General features: G+C 45.3%; 1 protein-coding gene and 1 long non-coding RNA gene across 2 annotated transcripts in view; both read left to right on the top strand.

Annotated features, from left to right (window-relative positions):
• Positions 1–17,913, top strand: part of Rora (RAR related orphan receptor A) — a 674,381-nt gene that overhangs the window by 20,703 nt on the left and 635,765 nt on the right. The window lies entirely within an intron of this gene.
• The window catches only part of LOC147821825 (uncharacterized), a 107,708-nt gene that overhangs the window by 20,256 nt on the left and 69,539 nt on the right, over positions 1–17,913 (top strand). The window lies entirely within an intron of this gene.

Raw genomic sequence — 17,913 nt, 5'->3', positions numbered from 1 at the left:
CAGGTCTAACTGATAACAGTCACTGAGCAACTGACCCAGTTCCTGCCTATAAAGCCTGCCTGCTCTTGTACATTTGTTTTACATTGGGTATGATGTATCTGATGTATCCGAGTCAAGAGTTAAGGACCCTGACTGTTAATCTGATTTAGTAACGTCATATTCAGTATTATCCCCTGCAGTCATCTGAATTGTCATGAACAACAAAGCCACCCAGGGAAAGAGTTGTGTGCTTTGCTTTTCATCTGGGGATCACAACTGTTAAAAATGGTAAAGGAAAGGTGAATAGATTGAGAGGAGGACTGAGCTAACTCTTTGCCTCTTCATTTCTTTAAAGAGAAGCTATGAACTAGCCGACTCTCCTGTGTTCATGTTTGGTGTTCTTTTTGTGTTGGGAGTGAAGACGGATGTGCATTTCCATCTGGTAAGCTGCTAGCTAATGGAGGGTAACAGCTCAGTATTCCAATGCTTCTCAAATGGTTCTGCAGCTTGGAGCTCAGCTCTGGAAATGTGGTTCATCTGTAACATGGCTCCATCTTGCACTGTTCCTAGGACTCTCATTTCCTGGAATTCATTCCGGCTCATGTGTCCGTCAGACTGAAGGAGTAAGACCCTCTGTTTGCCCCTCTCATGTTCACCGAATAGGAGTGTTTTTAAGCATGCTGTGTTTTCCATTTCAGAAAGGTGGGACCCAGTATGTAGTGTGTGTGTGTGCGTGTGTGTGTGTGTGTGTGTGTACACGTGTGTACATATGGATGGATATAGACCCACATGCACATGTATACACCTTGTTCTCCAACTGCATAACAGGACCAGGCGTATCAAAGCCAGCAGCTTGCTTCAGTTTTATTTAGCATGCTAATTATAAACAGCATCAGTAATATCTTTTGGAATGTAGAAGTTAGACTATTGGCTATTCCCAGCAGTAGAAGTGATGTGTAGTGCATCACGCCCTGCCTCCAGGGGCCTGGGAAAACTTTGCCTTGGTGGCATCCACATGGCAGGGGTTCTGTACAGAAAGATAAGCAGGCATTTTTCAGTAAACATCAGACCTCCCCTGAGTGTTGCCTGAGCTCCGGTGACTGGGGCAGAGACAGCTCATGCTGCCCGGCCTCCTGAGGACCCACAGGCCAACCCAAGCGTGAGCACATTCTTCCCATTCTCTTTAAAGATCTTTACATTTTTCAGTGAAAAATTAAAAAAAATTATTTAATGAAATTTTAAAGCATTACATTTTTTTTCTTCTTTCTACCAGGAAAGGACTAGTTAGGAAAAAAAAAATGTAGCACCATTTTGCTTGGTGGTAGAGGGAGAGGAGGGGAGGTCACTGTCCTTTCTGGGTTGGACTTGTAGGATCACAGCTGATCACGGTGGGGGGTGGTTTATGTAGGAGCCTCTGTCTAAGCCGGGGGAGCTACGAGAACAGAGAAGCCATAGCAGAGCCTTTTGTTTCCCCGGGAACCTAGCACAGCACTTTGCAGACCGGAGGCACTCAGATCTCAGATGTTGTTTCGGGAGTAAGTAGCTGATAAATAAATACTTTCTGTACATCCATGCTGGTGTTCATGGTAGTGCCTGACTCAGAAATAAGACCCTCCAGATCTTTCCCTCTCTCTTCCCTCTTCCTCCACTTCCTGGCTCCTTCCCTTCCTCTCTCTACTGCCTTCCATAGTTCAACTCTTATGCTTTGGAGCCACTGCCCAAGGGGCTGAGGTTACAGAGATGAAGTAAGATATTATCTGTGTCCACAGCAATGAGTCTGTGCCATCATCTCGGGGTTCAGCTGTGATTTGACAGGCATCCATCATATTTACGGGTTCCCACTTATCCATTACTTACTCTGCTCCAGGTACTGGGCTCACAGGGCTCAGGCCTTCTAGTCATCTCTGCCTTCTCACAGGGGGAAGAATTTGATCTCCGTTTTGCAGATGAAAGGCTGTGGCCTGGACTAGCTGTTTAGTCTGAGTCCAGATCCTTGATCTCAGAAGCTGTGGCTATGTCTCCTAGCAGTGCTCCCTCACCCATCCCCCTAATGGTGGTAAATGTGTCTACATAGCCTCTGTGCTCTGGACTCCTTGCCGTTTCTGTTCTGCCCTCCCCCATCTGTGAAGATGGGAAGTTGCATGGGGGCCGGTGGAACTCCATGGGGTTGTGCAGTGTCCAGCCCAGCCAGCTGACCATAGCAACCCCTAGAGATTGTTTTCTTACTTTCCCTTCCCCTCCATTTTTTCTTAATGCAGCTTCTTCCCCCTTCTGGTGGCAGATTTTCCTTTTATTCCTTAGGTATTCTGTTGCCCTTCCTAGGCCTGCTGTGGCCATGCCAGAGAACTCCTTGAGATTTAGCTGTCTTCCTCCCTGTCTTGGTTGACTTCTGGCTGAGTAGACAAAGAGAAGCTCCGATCTTTTGGGGGGGAGTTCCTGCATGCAGTCCTGACAGGTAACCTGAACCAGCTGAGAATAACTTCCGACTGGGGCTCAGCATACCCGGGCACTGTGGACTGTGCGTTCTAAAGAAGCAGAGGCTCTGAACACAGAGCTGTCCAGGTCCTCAGCGCTCTGCAGCCTGACCAGGAGCAGCTCACAGGGAAGCTGCTGAACTTGGCATTGGGGGAGGAATGGCTCTATTCAGCCAGACTCTTGTGGGCTCACTGCCCCTTTCTGGAAGATGTCTATGTGAAGATCCCGAGCATGATCACCACAGACCTGTCTCTTGGTCTACTGCTTTTTTGAGCAGGGGAAAAAACTCAAACTCCACAGAAGTTAGTGAGGTTCATCTGAGTGCACATGTACCACCCTGATAGTTTGGAGCAGAATCTGCCCCGTGCGGGCCAAATGCCATGAGAATGGCAACAGGGCAACCGCGCACTGGAGCTTTGAGATCACAAAGCCTGGACAGTGTTTGACTGGAGCTCGGGATATTTCCGTTGCCTGTTTCAGCTCTGCTATAACCCTTGGGCCTGATTAGAAAACACATATTGCAGGATTTGTGGAGCCAGGATTTTATGATTTTTTTTAGACCTACTCATTCTGACCTCCTTTTGTCTTTCATATCCATTCATTTTCCTTCTTTCCTTTCACCTGTCTATCTACCTGCAGTACCACACCTCTTTTCTGTAACAGAGCTATGCTCTCATCTCTGACGATGACACTGGGGTCCGAGTGATTTCTGAAAACCCTAGATCTCGTCTGTTACTTCCTCGCTTAGCGCCCTGCATCGGATCCCAGTTGCTCTTCGACTCTGAGGCCCTTTCCGGTGCCTTCACCCAGCCCATCTCTTGCGCCTCCGCCTTGGCCTCACCGTCCCTCTGTCCCCATCATGCTCTGCCCTCCAGCTGCTCCGCATGGTGGTCCCCGAGCGTGCTGTGCCTTCTCACCTGCACGTGCTCTCCCTACACCCAAGTTCTTGCCACCAGGCACCCATTTAGCAAGCACTTCCTGGGTGCCAGGTCCTGCTGTGGAGCCCCGGGATGCAGCAGGGTACAGATATGTAAGGCCCTGGGGTTTGGGGTCCTCACTTGCTGAACCTGTCCATCTGAGGACTCTCAGCTGGGATCTGCTGTCCTAGAAGCTTCCCTGACCTCTCTCCCGTGGGTTACACATTATTCCTTTATCCTCTAAAACACCTAGATTTTCCCCATCCCAACACTTGTAATTAATTCATCTGAGTTGAGTGCTGAGCTCTTTGAAAGCAGAGAAGCTCCTTGCCTGGGCTAACACATAGCAGGTGCTCAACAAAAGTCCAATGACGAAATGAACGAAGGACACATTTAACCCAAAAGATCATAGTAAGAAAATGCATTCTCTCTGCAATCATTCTGAACAAAACTTATTCTCTACAGTCAAGGGCTTGGCAGGGGCCTTTGACCAGTAGGCGGCATCGGATGTTGCGGATGATAAGTTTGCTGTCAGTCAAAGCATTGCTTCTTTACATGTAATTTGTCTTCCTGGTTGCTTTTAAGGTTTTCTCTCCCTTTGGCATTGTGCAGGGTCATTATGATATGTTTAGGCCTGGGTTTATTTATTCTGTTTAGGACTGAATGTTCTTTTTCACTCTGATAACTTGTTTTCCTTGAACTCTGGGACATTCTTAGACATTTCTTTTTTCTCGATCCTCTTTTCTGGAACTCCTGTTGGAGACATAAGAGAACTTCCCATTTTATCTTCTATTTCATTTCTTCTTTATGCTTTTATTTGTTTCTCTGTGTCCAGTGCTCTGAGCAATTTCCTCAGTCCTTTCTTTGAGCCCACTTTGCTCTCTGTCTAATCTACTGTGTAAACTGCTGATTGAATTTTTTAAGTGATGGTTTAATATACATGCTGTGAAGTAATGAAGCTTTCCCGTGATGGTCCACTCGTGTGTGTCACCCACATCCTTAGCAAACATCTCCAGCTCCCTAAAATGCCCCTCCTTGCATTATATTGAACTTCATATAAATGGAAACCTACCAAATGTATTCTTTTGTGTCATGTTCTTTGCTTTTTTAATTTTAAAGACTATATTTGTTCTTACTGGAAAATGTTTTTCTTTTTGTCTGTTTTTTGGGTCATAGTTTTCTGTTAGCTTCTTTATGTTTTCTATTTCTTTTTAAAAACCTCTTCAATAATTTTACACTTGCTTATTTTATGAACCTTCCAGAATGTCCTGTTAGTCAAGCTCTGTGGTACTAATCTTTGTTACTCGTATCTTGTACTTAGTGGATCTGCTTCTTGAGTGATTGCAATTTTGGCTTGCAAATTCCTCTTTGCCTTTCCCCCCCAGAGTGCTGTGTGTCTTGTGTTGTAGGTGTGTCCCTATCCTGTGACACAGGGGTAGCGCAAATTCAGAATCTAGAAGCATTTGTGTATTCCACAGGTTTAGAATTTCAAGTTCTCCTGTGAGCTTGGTTTTAATTTTTTGATTTTTCTACCTAGAATACTGAGTACATGCAGCTCTTCTTTTTCCTTTCTTGAGTGAGGGGTAGAGTTTTTCTCATCTCTCTTTCATAAAAGGGGGCTTCGTCCATCGATCCTGTCTTATTCTGCATCTCAATTCTAATTCTGGCCAGGGATGGTACATCGTTACCTCTACCTTTCTGGGAGGGTTGGCATCTCGGGGCACCCCCACTGGGGTGTGTATAGGTGGGGTGGCTTCTCCTCCCTCAGACCATCACTATGTGATCTGCTCATTTTTTTTTTCTGATTCTTTTTGTTCGCCTAGCTTCTTGACTTTGAGAGTTTTGCTGTTTTTACCTCTGGTAAGTTTATGTAAAAGAAGAAGTTAATAAAGGAGAAAGTAGGAAATGGAGAGGTGACGTTTTAGAGTTGGGAGGGGGGACTATTGGGGGGAAGAGTTAGGAGTTGGGGTAAAGGGTTTGAAAATGTTCTCTCTCTCTCTATATATATATATGAATGTCACTGTTATATTTTACAAACACATATTTACAAAGAAATAATAGCACAGGTGATTGAACCTAGTTCAGGGCTGCTGAATTTAAATTTTTTTAAAAGGACCTATAAACTGCAAGTTTTTTAATTAAATGCTGCAGGTAAGTATTCGGATCAAGCAAGTTTGAGAAATAGTAGAAGTTCGAGAAGTAGAAACATATTACATAAATATTACATAGGCCCTAATAGTAGGTTTTATTTAGCCTGTCAAGTTGTGATTACCTGATGGTTATGTCTCTATTTCTGTCCATTTTCTTTTTTCTTACCTCTAACATCCTATCTCTGAAAAAGCAGGCATTGCACTATCTAATCAGGATTTTGGGAAAAAATGGATTGATCCCGTTCTATTTTGGGTTAAATTAGTCTTTCCAGATGCATGGTTCGTGAAGGCCCAATGGGAATAGTGTTTTCTTGGGTTGTGTGTCTGTGTCTCCTCAGAAACACAGTGATAAAACAAATTGTGTGCAAACTTCTGAAGAACAACAGAAAAAAAAATTACTGACCATTTTAGTTAACTCAGAAATATTTCCTGGAAAAATCGGAGTTAATGTGAAGTGTTTGAGAAATCTTGAGTAGTTAAAATGGCCTGGAGACTGAATCTGGCCTGAGGTAAATCCCCCAATTACTGTTTACAGAGAAACCTTCAGAATTTTCTCTTTTTCATTTCTTTACCTACTTTTGCTTACAGAGTGGTGGTGTTGCTTTCAGCGCCGGGGCCCGGTTTGGCCTGTTTTGGATTACTTGAGCTGCATCCCCCTGCCTTTCCATGAACATGGCTACCCTGGGATGCAAAAAACTGCCCGAAATTCCTGCTCTTTATTTCTGAATGAGCCTCAGGCTCGCAGAAGTGCCAACAAATGCACAGGGACTTTGACATTCACATCATTTGCTAAGATAGGTCAATCTTGTCTGACCCTGTTTACACCTGTGGGCTTATGAACAATAGTCACTCATCCTATGGGTTTTTTTTGTGGTGCTTCCAAGAAATGTCTCAACTTTGCAAATGAAAATCCAAATATAAATTCTGAAGGTGGCGTGGAAGATAATACTTGTTGTGAAGCCTAATTTAGAAAAATCGTTTATTGTGCCACCCCATCACTGTGAAAAAATATGTGGTCTCTTGCATTTGTTGAAACAAGTCGGCTTCTGCTTTCTGGTTTCAAAACACACTTTGCATTTTTTTTCCCTGGGACGTCAATTTAATTCAGGAATGATCTAATTATGAGGCAGTGAATCCAGGCCTCTGGATGCTAAGTGTTGACTACCCGGGGAGAAGCCCTGGCAGATGGTTAGTTCAGAGTGAATTTACCTTGGGATTGGGGCTTTAGATTGACAGCTTTTTCCACTCAATTAAATGCAACAACTCCTAAAAGGCCACCCTGAACTTGCTGTAGACCACCACTGTTGCAGGCCAGGGCTGAACTTGGGAGGGTGTTTCCGGGCGCTACATTATATGAAAGAAACAAAGCCTGAAGTGCATAGAGAGGCCGGCCTGGGATGCCCCCTCCTTTAAAATGTAGGTATTTGTTTCCTTTCCAGGTCAGTTGCTTTATTTAGGGCCTCTATTTTGGTGTCCTGTCTGTCAGTGATTCATTAGGTATCTCCTGCAGTGACTCCACATTCCAGAAAATTCATGCAGGGCTTTTATTTGGGGTGCAGTGTGACCCCTCTTTGTGTGCCTTGGCACACCCTGGATGGCCCCTTGGTCCAGAGAGGAGAGAGGCCTTCCAAGCTGGTGGATGCATCTGCATCTGTCTAGAGTCGAGAAGCCCAGTGGGCCCCAGTCGTGTGCAGAGTAGCTCTTCCCACTGCCTCCTCTGGCTGGGCTGGTTCACACTCCAGTCCTCTCCGCATGGGCAGCTTTGACCTCTTTGTGTCTCTTCCTTTCCCTGAGGATGCTCCTGGTCTCCTCCCTGACTTCCTGCTCTCATTCTCGCCATCCACGGTAAAGTCCAGTAAAATGTTTCAAACAGTGTAAGGAGCCCTGGCATCCCACACCTGGAGTTTTCCAGAGGAAGGGTCTTTTCAGAGGGAGCCTCCCTTCATGTCGTGTCTTCTGTCCCAGGCCATCCTCACCGTCTGCCCAGAGCACGCAGGTGCCCAGGAGCACTAGACAGCACAGCCTGTTCTGTGTTGTTATTTCTGTTTTACAAGCCTGGGGAGTCTGAGCCTGAAATTCCTCAGTCAGGTACACGCTGTTGTCAGCCTGTTATCAGTTTCCTGATTTCCTGTGTAAGCAGTTTGGATAATCCCTGTCATATGTGATTACATTCTCCCCCTTTCCCCTAACATCTCTGTGTAATTGGTTTGATAAACTCAACCTCAGTCCAGTAGTTGGCTTGGAATATACTTTCACCTTCTATCTGTGTGACTAAGATGGTTTTGAATTGCTCTGCTCGGGAAAATCAGGCTTTTGAGCAGCAAGGCCCTCGGCGGTGGAAGCCAATCACAGGGCAGGTGGTGTGGACTTGGGAAGGCTGGGGACTTCACTTTAGCCTCGGGTCAGAATGGGATTTTTCTCCCCTCCTGCTTATGTGAAGAGCAGTGTGCCTTTCTCTGTGTCCTTTTCAGGATCCAGGGAGCATTTACCCTGTTTATCTGTTTGTGACTCCTGGGGCCATTGGACCGACTTCTTGTCCACCTGAAGTGGGAAGTGTTTGTGTATTCATTTATGGATCCCTGCTTTGTTCAAGAGCAGTCAGTAGGGAACATGAGCTCTATTTTTCCTTCCCCCCCCCTTTTTTTCTTTCCCTCCCCTAATGGCACTGCTTCTGAAGGCAGCGGAGGAATCAGTATCCTTTGACAATGGGAATTTTTTGGGAGGGTAGAAATTAAGTGTTTTGGTTAATTTCATGTTAAAGTAAAACACCAGAGCTGCTTGGGGCCATTGCTTGCTGACTTTAATTTGTCTGATAATTTAGCACCTAACAGAGCTCCAAGGCTTCTGAGAGAATTGAGTTGGAATAGCCCATGAGATTTAGGAAAGGGCAGGTAGTTTGGGGAGGTGACCGAGGACTTTCCTAGTCCTGGGAGAGAGCAGCCTCTGCAAAGGCAGCGGTTGCAGAGGGACAGGTGGCTGGCGTGGGGTGGAAGGAAGGCAAGTAAAGGGCACTCATAGGGATTAGTATGCAGAATAAAGCTCTCCACTGCCAAGCTTCAGAATTTAAGCCTGTAGGCAGTCGGGAGCCATATAAGGTTTGTGAGCCGAGGGTGGCATCATCAGGACTGCACATACAGAAAATAAATGTATGTGGCTCCAGCATATACAAAATCTTTTCTATTTAGAGGACGATACAATGCAGGCCAAAACTTTACCACTATTTAAATAGTAATTATTGTAAACATTCATTTTGAGTGAAACACTTTGTGGATAATATTTCCTTCCAGGGTGCAGATTTTCCCTTGCTCCCCCTTGGGCATGTCTGCTCAACTTCATCTTAGAAGATGGATGTGGACCTCCTCCTGTGGGCGGATCCCGCCAGTCCCATTTTCAGGATGTTCCACGTGACAAAGACGAGAACATGGCTAAGTCAACAGGACTCATTTCTCCTGGTTGTGTTGCTAGATTGAAATTTACAGGATGTTATGCCAGGCTTTCCTTTACATGACACAGACCCATACCTTGTACCTGACTATCTCTAGACTGTCACTCTCTTTGTTTAGATTTTTAGTATTTTTCGCTTCAGAGAGATAGTTTCACATTCATATTGATTTTCAAAATATTGCCTTGGAATATTATTTATCCTGGTTGTGTTCATATCTTCATCAGCCCTGTGCCTAAGGTGGGCACCTTACGTGCTTCCTACTTGTCCAGCCCTGTTGCATTTACAAATCGGAGTGGAGGATCTTTCAAACGCTCTGGGTCATTTGAGCATCTCCAGATGTACAGTCATCCCTAGAAAGTCTGTGTGCCTCCCGCCATGCGGGACAGGTGGAAACAGGACCGACCTGGCCGTCCATTCTCCCAGAGCTCACTGGGCATCTCTCAGCGGGCTCTGCCTGGGTTAAAGCCCTCACCATAGACCTTAGAGATTGCTTGGAGCAACATCATCTAAGTAGGAGGCTCCTCGTCTGCACTGACTCCACCACATCTGTCCCGCCTGCTGCCTGCTGAGTTCTGCTGGGTCAGGACAGGTATTGGAGTGATGCCTTTTTTTGTTTGTTTGTTTTGGTACTGGGGATTGAACTCGGGACTTTGTGTTTGCAAGGTAGGCGGCGGCACCACTGAGCTAAATCCCCGGTTCTGGAGTGATGCTTTTTGATGTTTTGATCTTTCCCAGTGAATGGCCTCTGGTGGCACCTGCCGGCCCCCTGAGAAGGGACTGCAGGAGTTAACTTCCTTTTGCTGCTGGCAAGCCTGAGGGGCCCCCTGAGCCCAGGGGTGGCAGTGCCTGGCACTCAGGCCATGGTCACATTCCTGGCAGGCTTCTCTTCCATGGGAGGTGGTGGCACCCAAGCCTGGAGATGAGATCCCCTTTGTTCCCTCTGTACAGCACCCTGTTACCAAAGCCTTCCCCCATTCTGGCTTCGGCACCTTTTCTTCTGAGCTGCATCAGGCCCCCTATGCACCTTTATTGCCGCATAGGGAGAGGGAAATGCAGATGGCTTTGTAATTGAACAGCCATGCTCCTGTCACTATTTATTGTCTTCAACCTGGCTGTGTTGGGGGCTGATGCCCTGGCAGGAACCAGGCTCCCCAGGCTGGCTGTGTCCTCACCAGCTCCCTAACCAGCCCTCCCTTGTGGTCCACAGGGCAGTGTGTCTTTAAATTTTCCCTGTTTTCTGAGTTCTGCTCTGGCAAGCCAGCTCTGCGTTCAACCTGCAGAGTTAAATTTACCCGGACTGACAACTGTATATGCCGGGTTTAGTTACATAACAGCGGTGGCTGCTTTTCACACAGTGCTAATCCAAACATGGTGCACAGGGGCTGGGAGGAAGCAGTCCTACATTTGGGGTGCCTCATGGGTGACTGGATCCTGTGTCTTTAACAATTTTTACAGCACTGTACCAATTATCTCATCCTGACTTTGTTGCCATTAGGTGACTTTTTTAATATCTTAATTATTAGGTTAGCAGATGCTGTGTGCACATATGCAATTTGTTAATTTATGCTATTTGAAATGAAATCCAGTTGTTTTGCAGCATATTTGATAGTATTATGGCCAGCTGAATCATAAGGCTGCTGGCATTACAGAGCTGCCCTAGGAAGATGAGTGCCTCAGTCTTCCTATACTGTTTGGTAGTGACCTTGAACATCACTTATGCCTCCCACCTCCCCAGTTGGTTTCCATCTGAGAACATATTTGGGCCCTTGCAGGCTGGCAGGGGCTGATGAGGCTGGGCAGAGGACTTTCAGGGCCGCTGGCATACTGGAGGAGAAGATATTCCCATCCCTAAGCAGCCCTGACTTGTCCGGGGAACTGCAGAGGGGCGCAGGGGTCTGAGGGCCATGGGTGTGGGCTCCTTGTTGGTTGATAGTCTGAGACTACAGATATGCAGGAGAAGCTGCTCCTTAGCTATTCAAGGAACCTCTAAATATTTTTGAGTAGGTATAGCAATACCTCAGTTCACAAATGCTTCTCTGTTAGCAAACGATGGGGTTCTCAAACAAAAGCATTCAGCACCATTTTGCTTCCCTTCGCAAACTCCACATAGGGTGACAAACACAACCAAGGCTATCTTCCCCCAAACTGTAAAACAAATCAAGTTTGTAAACCAAGGTGCCATTGTACGCCCTGCACCACTGAGTAGATGTGTTATAGACCCAAAGCATGTGACCTTTGGAATCAGATCTGGATTTGAATTGAGGCTCTTGGCTTACAAGCAGTGAGGCCTTAGCCAGATTGTTTTATTTCTTTAAGTCTCCATTTCTACAAGAGGAATGAAAATTTCTCTTGAGTAGCCTTATTGATCGATTGTAAAGTGATCAGTGTGTGCTTGGTCCACATCAGGGACTCAAATGGTCAGACCTTCCTTTCTCTGCTTTTGGACCCTCATTCAGGGTGGTAAGACTCCTGCGAGCTCAGTTGATCGTAGACTAGTGGGAGAGTCAGTCGGACCATCAACAGGGGATGATTTAAATAAAGGAAAGAAGTAATAATACAAGAATGTCCCGAATTGTCTGTGACTCCTTGCCTAGTGAATGGAATAGATGAAAAGTTCAGTGAGTTCAAAGGATGAAAGAGATCACCGGGAAATTTCTTACAGAAGTAAATCTTGACCAGTCGTGAAGGGTGAAAAGAATTTAGGTGGGTGTAAAGACCATCGGGCTTTCGGTGGGGGAGTTCTCGGTGGAGCAGTTAGTGTGTGTAAAGGCCGGTGGCCCAATGTTTGCTTGGGAAACGCGTGAGACTATGCGTTGGTTTGAAAGTGATGGTTTGCATATGATAAATAGTAGGATAAAAAGAGGTTAGAAGTGTAGATCAAAACGCTGCTGTGGAGAACTCTGAATATCAGATTAAGGTCTTCTGTAATTTGATTCCTTTAAACAGGGAGCACTAGACCGACCTGCAGAACTCTGGGAAGCCCAGCAGAGCCCTAGCCCATGCTTCAGGAGGGGACCTCTAGTGGCCAAGAGAGTTACTGCAGGGCTTAAGAGCGTGACTTGTTTAATGCATACATAGCTCCTGCCAGATAAGCTCCAGTGTAAACTGGAAGCAAAATGTAAATAACATCCAGGCTAACAGCAGCATGGCTGATAGCCTAAAATCTTATCATTTAGAGTTGCAGAAAGCATTAAAAGCATTAAAAAGTGAAGCATCCCAGGGCCATTTAGTGATAGGGTAAACTTGCCTGTAAACCTCTGTAGATCTTAAAGACCTCACTGTCTTACCAAAAATCATAATTGGCAACTTTGAAATAACCCTAACATTATTACTGTTATTAGCAACAGTGGCAACCAAAGGCCCCATATTTTTTACCTGGCACTGTGCTAATCATTTCAGCTGCATTGTCTTATTTAATTCTCACAGCGCTTCCATGAGAATGGCATTGTGATTATCCCTGTATTATAGAAGTACAAAATATGGCTGAGAGAGGTTAATTAATTTGCTTAAGGTTACACAGTTGGAAATTGTATAACTGGAATACAAATCCAGGCAGTATGGCTCTACCTGTGGTTTTACAAATAGTGTTACTGTCTAGTGACCTCCAAGCCTTAGGTCAAGATGAAATAATATTCAGGAGACCCTTTGAACAACACACTGACTGTACGGTGGTGGTGCATTTAAAGATATTAACCATGAGAAAATGAGAAAGGATGTGCTGCCCATGAAATCGCTACTGCGGGGGAATACTGCTTTTTCTCACAATACAGTCTAAGTGAGATGTAATTCCACATTTTAAGTCAACAGAAGACATCCGAGATGGCTTGCTTCTCCTATTCTCCAGGTCCCCAATTCCTTTTCTGTGGGAATGTGGCAAGGCAGGATGCTGCGTGTCTCTCAAAGGCACGAAGCTTACCTTCTGCTCTAGAACGTGAAGCAGTTTCATTAGTGCTGTCATTGATTCACTGCAGGCACTTCCTCTTGGCCATTTATTACCATGGCCTTGGCCTTGCTGTGGAGAGTGAAGAGCAGCTGGAAGTGTGTTTGTAAAAGCATGCTCCCCAGGGCTGTAGGAAAGTGCTGTGGAGCTGCTGCCAGCTAAGTGAGTTCTTGGAAAAGTGACCATTGTAGCATCAACAACCCATCCTGTGTGCCCCAGAGCTATGCGCTGGGGCCAGGGCCTCAGGGTGGCATATGGTGGAAATGGAACATTAAGCTGGGAGTCGTGGCACTTGACACTGTTAGACACACTGAAGGGAGGCTGGAGGTACATTTGGCCACCACCACTATTTGTATGACCTTGGAAAAATTCTTAAGACTGTGTTGAGTCTCAGATTCTGCCTTTGCAAAAGAGGAGAATGCAAAGATGTTGTATGTGTACAGGAGGTCACATAATGTTTCTTCACAGTGTTATGGACCTGCTATTATTAGTCATATTGGTCATGGTTCTCTGGGGTTCAAATGCAACAAAACAGATTCAAACTATCCTAAGGAAAAATGGTAATGAATAGGCTTACGGAACTAGAAAGTTTAAGGAGAAGATCAAACTTCAGGAAAGGGTGGATCCAGGGAGTTAAAGTGTTTCTGAGTTGGCCTATTTCTGTTCATAGGGAGTTTGTCTCCAAGAAGAGACCCAAGGGGAAAAGCATGACTTATTCTGTGTGAATCCATAACTACATACTCAATGGTCCAGGCTGGGCCGTGGGACCCCCACATCCTTCTTTACTCCACACCAGTAATGAGTCAGGGCAGGGGCAGGGTGATACAGTTCCCTAAGGGCCACCGTGGGTCCATGCCTATTCTTGTGGAGCATATGGTTCTAAAGATACATCATTGCTTTATGAGTGGATAGAATTTAGATGGGCCGAGCTTTGAAGAAGACAAGATTGTGTCGGCCTGATGAGAATGAAAGTGTCAGAGGTAGGAACTGAAATACTGTATTCAAGAATTCATAAAAGGACATGTGTTCGTGTAGATGGTTCATACTGGGAGGTAGGACAGTACAGATGGGCTGGGGAGGGCCTTGACGACTCTGCTGTGTTTGGGCTTGGCTGTTGTTTACTTGAGGATTGGGAGGTATTGTTGGCTTCTTGCTAAGGTGTTGTAAGATAATAGTAATGGCAACAACTAGACTTTGCAAACACTCTTTTACTTGCCAGACACGGCCATAGATACCTGTCTGGTCTGACCTTATAACAACCCCATGAGGCAGGTGTGAGCTCTTTTTTAGATTAGAAAGTCCAGACTCTGGGATGTGAAGAACTTGCTTCAGCTCTCTGACAACCAAACTTGCAGAACCTAAGCGCACCCGAGTCTCTGCCCAGTGAATCACATGTTCTTGGAAAGAGCATGGGGGTTAGGATATGACCTGGCCGTGAGATGCACACGTCACTCATTCATCCCATTGATAACCCAGGAGAAGCAGCAGATGGACTCCTTGCCTCACATGTGTGGGCTCTCAGGGAACTGAAGACTATATTGGATCATGGTAGACACTGATGTTTGGGGTTCCCCAGTTTCTGAGCATGCACTCCTCCTTCTGTAGCAGGTATATCCTTGGTTGAGTGGAGTACTAGGGTAGGGATATGGGTTTGGGTTAGAGATGGGAGATACTGTTATCTTTTTTTTTTTTTGTAGTACCTGGAATTGAATCAGGACCTTGTGCTTGCAAGGCAGGTGTGGTGCCATTGAGCTAAATCCCCGGCCCAGTACTGTCATCTTTTGCTGATCATCTAGATTTTTTCTCTACCCTGGGTAGAGCATGGTGGGTCCCTTGTAGCCTGGTTGGGAAACTGGCAATCCAAACTAATTTGCCTTTAAGCAGAAGCCAGTGCAACATGCCACTTTTAAAATAAAGCACATTAATTCCCAGAATGACTATTTTATGGTGAAGAGAAGCCTGTCTAAATGAGGGGAATTAAAGGCCAGTGGTCAAGTCCTCTGCATTACTCACACCACCCTCCTCAATAAATCACAATTGCTGAAACCACAGGTTGGCTTTTACTTAAGTAGCAGCACGTTGGTTCAGGGTGCCGTGTGAGGACATGACCTCTGTTTGCACACTCCATGCTCCATGGAGAGATACCCCCTGCCCCCCGCCGAAGCTGCACACGTCCCTTAGCTCTCCGCCTAAGGATCTCGTGGACCATTAAACAAGGTTGAGACTGAGCCTGGCCTGCAGCTGTAATCTCCATTCTAGGCAGCCTTTGCAGAGGGAAACGAAGCTTGAATGGCAGTAGCATTTGGCATTCAGACCTGTAGCACTTTGCAGACCTGAGTTTTAAATACTTCTGTTTCCACCAGGTTTTCAGAGCAGTTTGAGCCTGGAGAATGTGAGAGAGCAGAATGGTCATGAGCCCATAGGCACCTGGGGTCTCTCTGAAGATGCTGTGGTGGACAGAGTTGTACTTTGGGTTCTTAGGTGTTTCTTTGGGTGCAGTGGGAGTAGGAGTCCCACTTGACTCCTTCATTGTTTGCAGAAGGAGGCCAAATAAACGGACCCTGTTTGAACCCCATTGGAAGGCAAGAGGGAGAGTGGATGAGTATTTTAAAAGTTGACACTGTGTTCATCTGCAGAGCATGGGCTTGCCTAAAAGGTTTTAAACACAAGCTAAGAAACCCAGTAGCTACCCTCATGGTATTCAGGAGCACTTGAATGGAGTGACATCTTCCCATTTCACTCTCTCTCTCAACCATTTCCTGTGCTCTGATCAGAACTGATTTCTGTTTTGTTTTGCTATGAGGAGGTAGCAGTGTAGATGTGCTTTCCTTTAAAAAATATTAATTTGCCCCACAGTATACAGTGGCAATCCCCAAGCATGCACTCTGCCCAGAGTTGCACTAGGCTTCCTGTGTAGTGTTTCTTTCTGCTGCAGATTGTGCAAGCAGAGCGCCGCTACTCCTATTTTTAGGTGAGGAAACAGAGGTTCAGCGCTTCACCCAAAGCCACAGCAGTGGAGCTGCATTTCGACAAAGGTCCCTTCACTCTAAAGATGATGCTCTTTCCTGGACACCAGCACTGCCTCCACCTTGAGAACCCAGACACCGGAGGCTTCTCCCGAATGCATTCAGTCTTTCTTTAGAGACCATTAATTTCTCAGCTGAAAGACTAAGAATCTTACCTTATGAGCTATTGAAAATCAATCAGAATTTTTTTAAGGGAAGCCAGTGGGAAAATAAGATTCATATATACAAATAAAATATTTATACTTTGTGTCTGTTATACATAAAATTACACACACACACACACACACATGTTCTGTAATATGCTCATTAGGTGACATGTAGCTTCCTGCTTGAATTTCTTATGTGACCTATCTCTCATGACTTTATTTTTTATTAAAGCATCTTCTGATATTTAAGAGTGGGCCTGACCTTATGCAGAAGATGATTCTGTAAAGTTCATTTCAGTTTAGTTTTCTATATGGCATCGTGTAGCATGTATCATATAAAACAGTTTCACAGGACCCTTGGTGCCTCTTTGGTTAATGGGAAAACACCTTTCATAAAGAGAGATGGTCTACGTGTTTTCGTGTGTGTTTCCTAATTTTAAGTCTGAGCACACTGATGTCTTAAACGCAAGACAGTTTGATTTTTTTTTCTGGACCAAATACTAATTGATAAAAAACCCTTGTTTTTGTTTTTATGGGTGAGAATCAGTTTCAAGAGGGTTTTTTGGGTTTGAGGGACAGATACACTGCAAAAAGGTGCTATGAATGTCACTTCAAGACAATAGATATAAATCTCATGTATTCTTTTTATTAAAAATTATAACATTTTCTATAGAATAGACAAGTTGATTTATTTATCCCTATCAGTAATATAGGTGATTTTTTTTCCATTATGGATACTGCTAGAATAGTGCTGGATATCTATTCTGCCTTCTGGGTCTGGGACCCTTGTAGGCTGCAGCCTCTTTTTTTCGCTGGGATAGTGACATTGTGCTGGCCTCAAATGGTCCCTCTCTGAATCACTTTCCTTGTCACTGAGATTCAGTACCCAGCACCTAAAACTTAAAGGAGGAGAGGTTTATTTTGGTCATAGTTTGAGTCCTGAGTCAGCTGGCTCTAGTACAGAAATAGGATGGCAGAAGAGCCAGGTGGAGGCAAAGGGTCTCAACAAGTGGCAACCAGGATGCACAGAGAGGAGGAAGGAGCCAGGGAGGGAGATTTCCCTTTCAGTGACCCACCTCTTCAGTCCATGTCTCGCCTTCTAACAGCACATTCACCTATGAACTCATCAGTGGATTAATCCCCGAGGTCCACTCACCTTCTGAAAGCCCCACCTCTGAATCCATGAGACTCTGGGGGAACATTCTGGGTCTAAACCATAACAGCCATCCTTTTTTCTGCTATCCTTTGAATCATCTGCTAAAGGGCTACTGGACTCTGGGAAACCAGAAACACAGGCTGAAGGAGACCTGCTGTAAAACAGGGCTCTGTGGAGGCCAGGAGGAGCCTGCAGAGAGCCCACATGTGGATCCTGTGTATTGTTTGTGCCTTTGGCCCTTTACTTTCTCCTTCATTATGCTTTACCTCAGGAAGGCAAAGCTCATCTCATCCTCATTTAAAAAATCTTTTATAACATCTCACATGGACGTAGAAAGGCATTTATTCAAGAAACATGTGTTGAACTCTGAAGACTCAAGGATTGAGGAGACATGGTTTGAGGCCTGGTTTCCCCTCGCTCTGTTTTCTTTCTTCAGTGCTGTACATTTCTTCATCTTGTTCCAGAAAGTCTGGAACTGGATCGGTAGGGCTTATACCATGTTTCCTTTCTCAGCAAGTACAGCATCAGCTCTTCCTATTGAGAAAGACGCTAAAGCCTTTTCACACTGACTTGGTCATTCATGGATCAGGAGGTGATGTCCTACTTCATTAAGTGTTTTGAGCTACTTGCAGGAATGTCCTAGAGACACATGTGGCATTGATGCTTTCGAGACCCCTCG

This window comes from Heterocephalus glaber, unplaced genomic scaffold, assembly GCF_053883595.1.
Source record: "Heterocephalus glaber isolate CG9 unplaced genomic scaffold, H.glaber_assembly_v1.0 deba00001689, whole genome shotgun sequence".
NCBI classification, from domain to species: domain Eukaryota; kingdom Metazoa; phylum Chordata; class Mammalia; order Rodentia; family Bathyergidae; genus Heterocephalus; species Heterocephalus glaber.
Note: the sequence above shows the minus strand (reverse complement) of the source record. Positions and strands in the feature narration are given on the sequence as shown.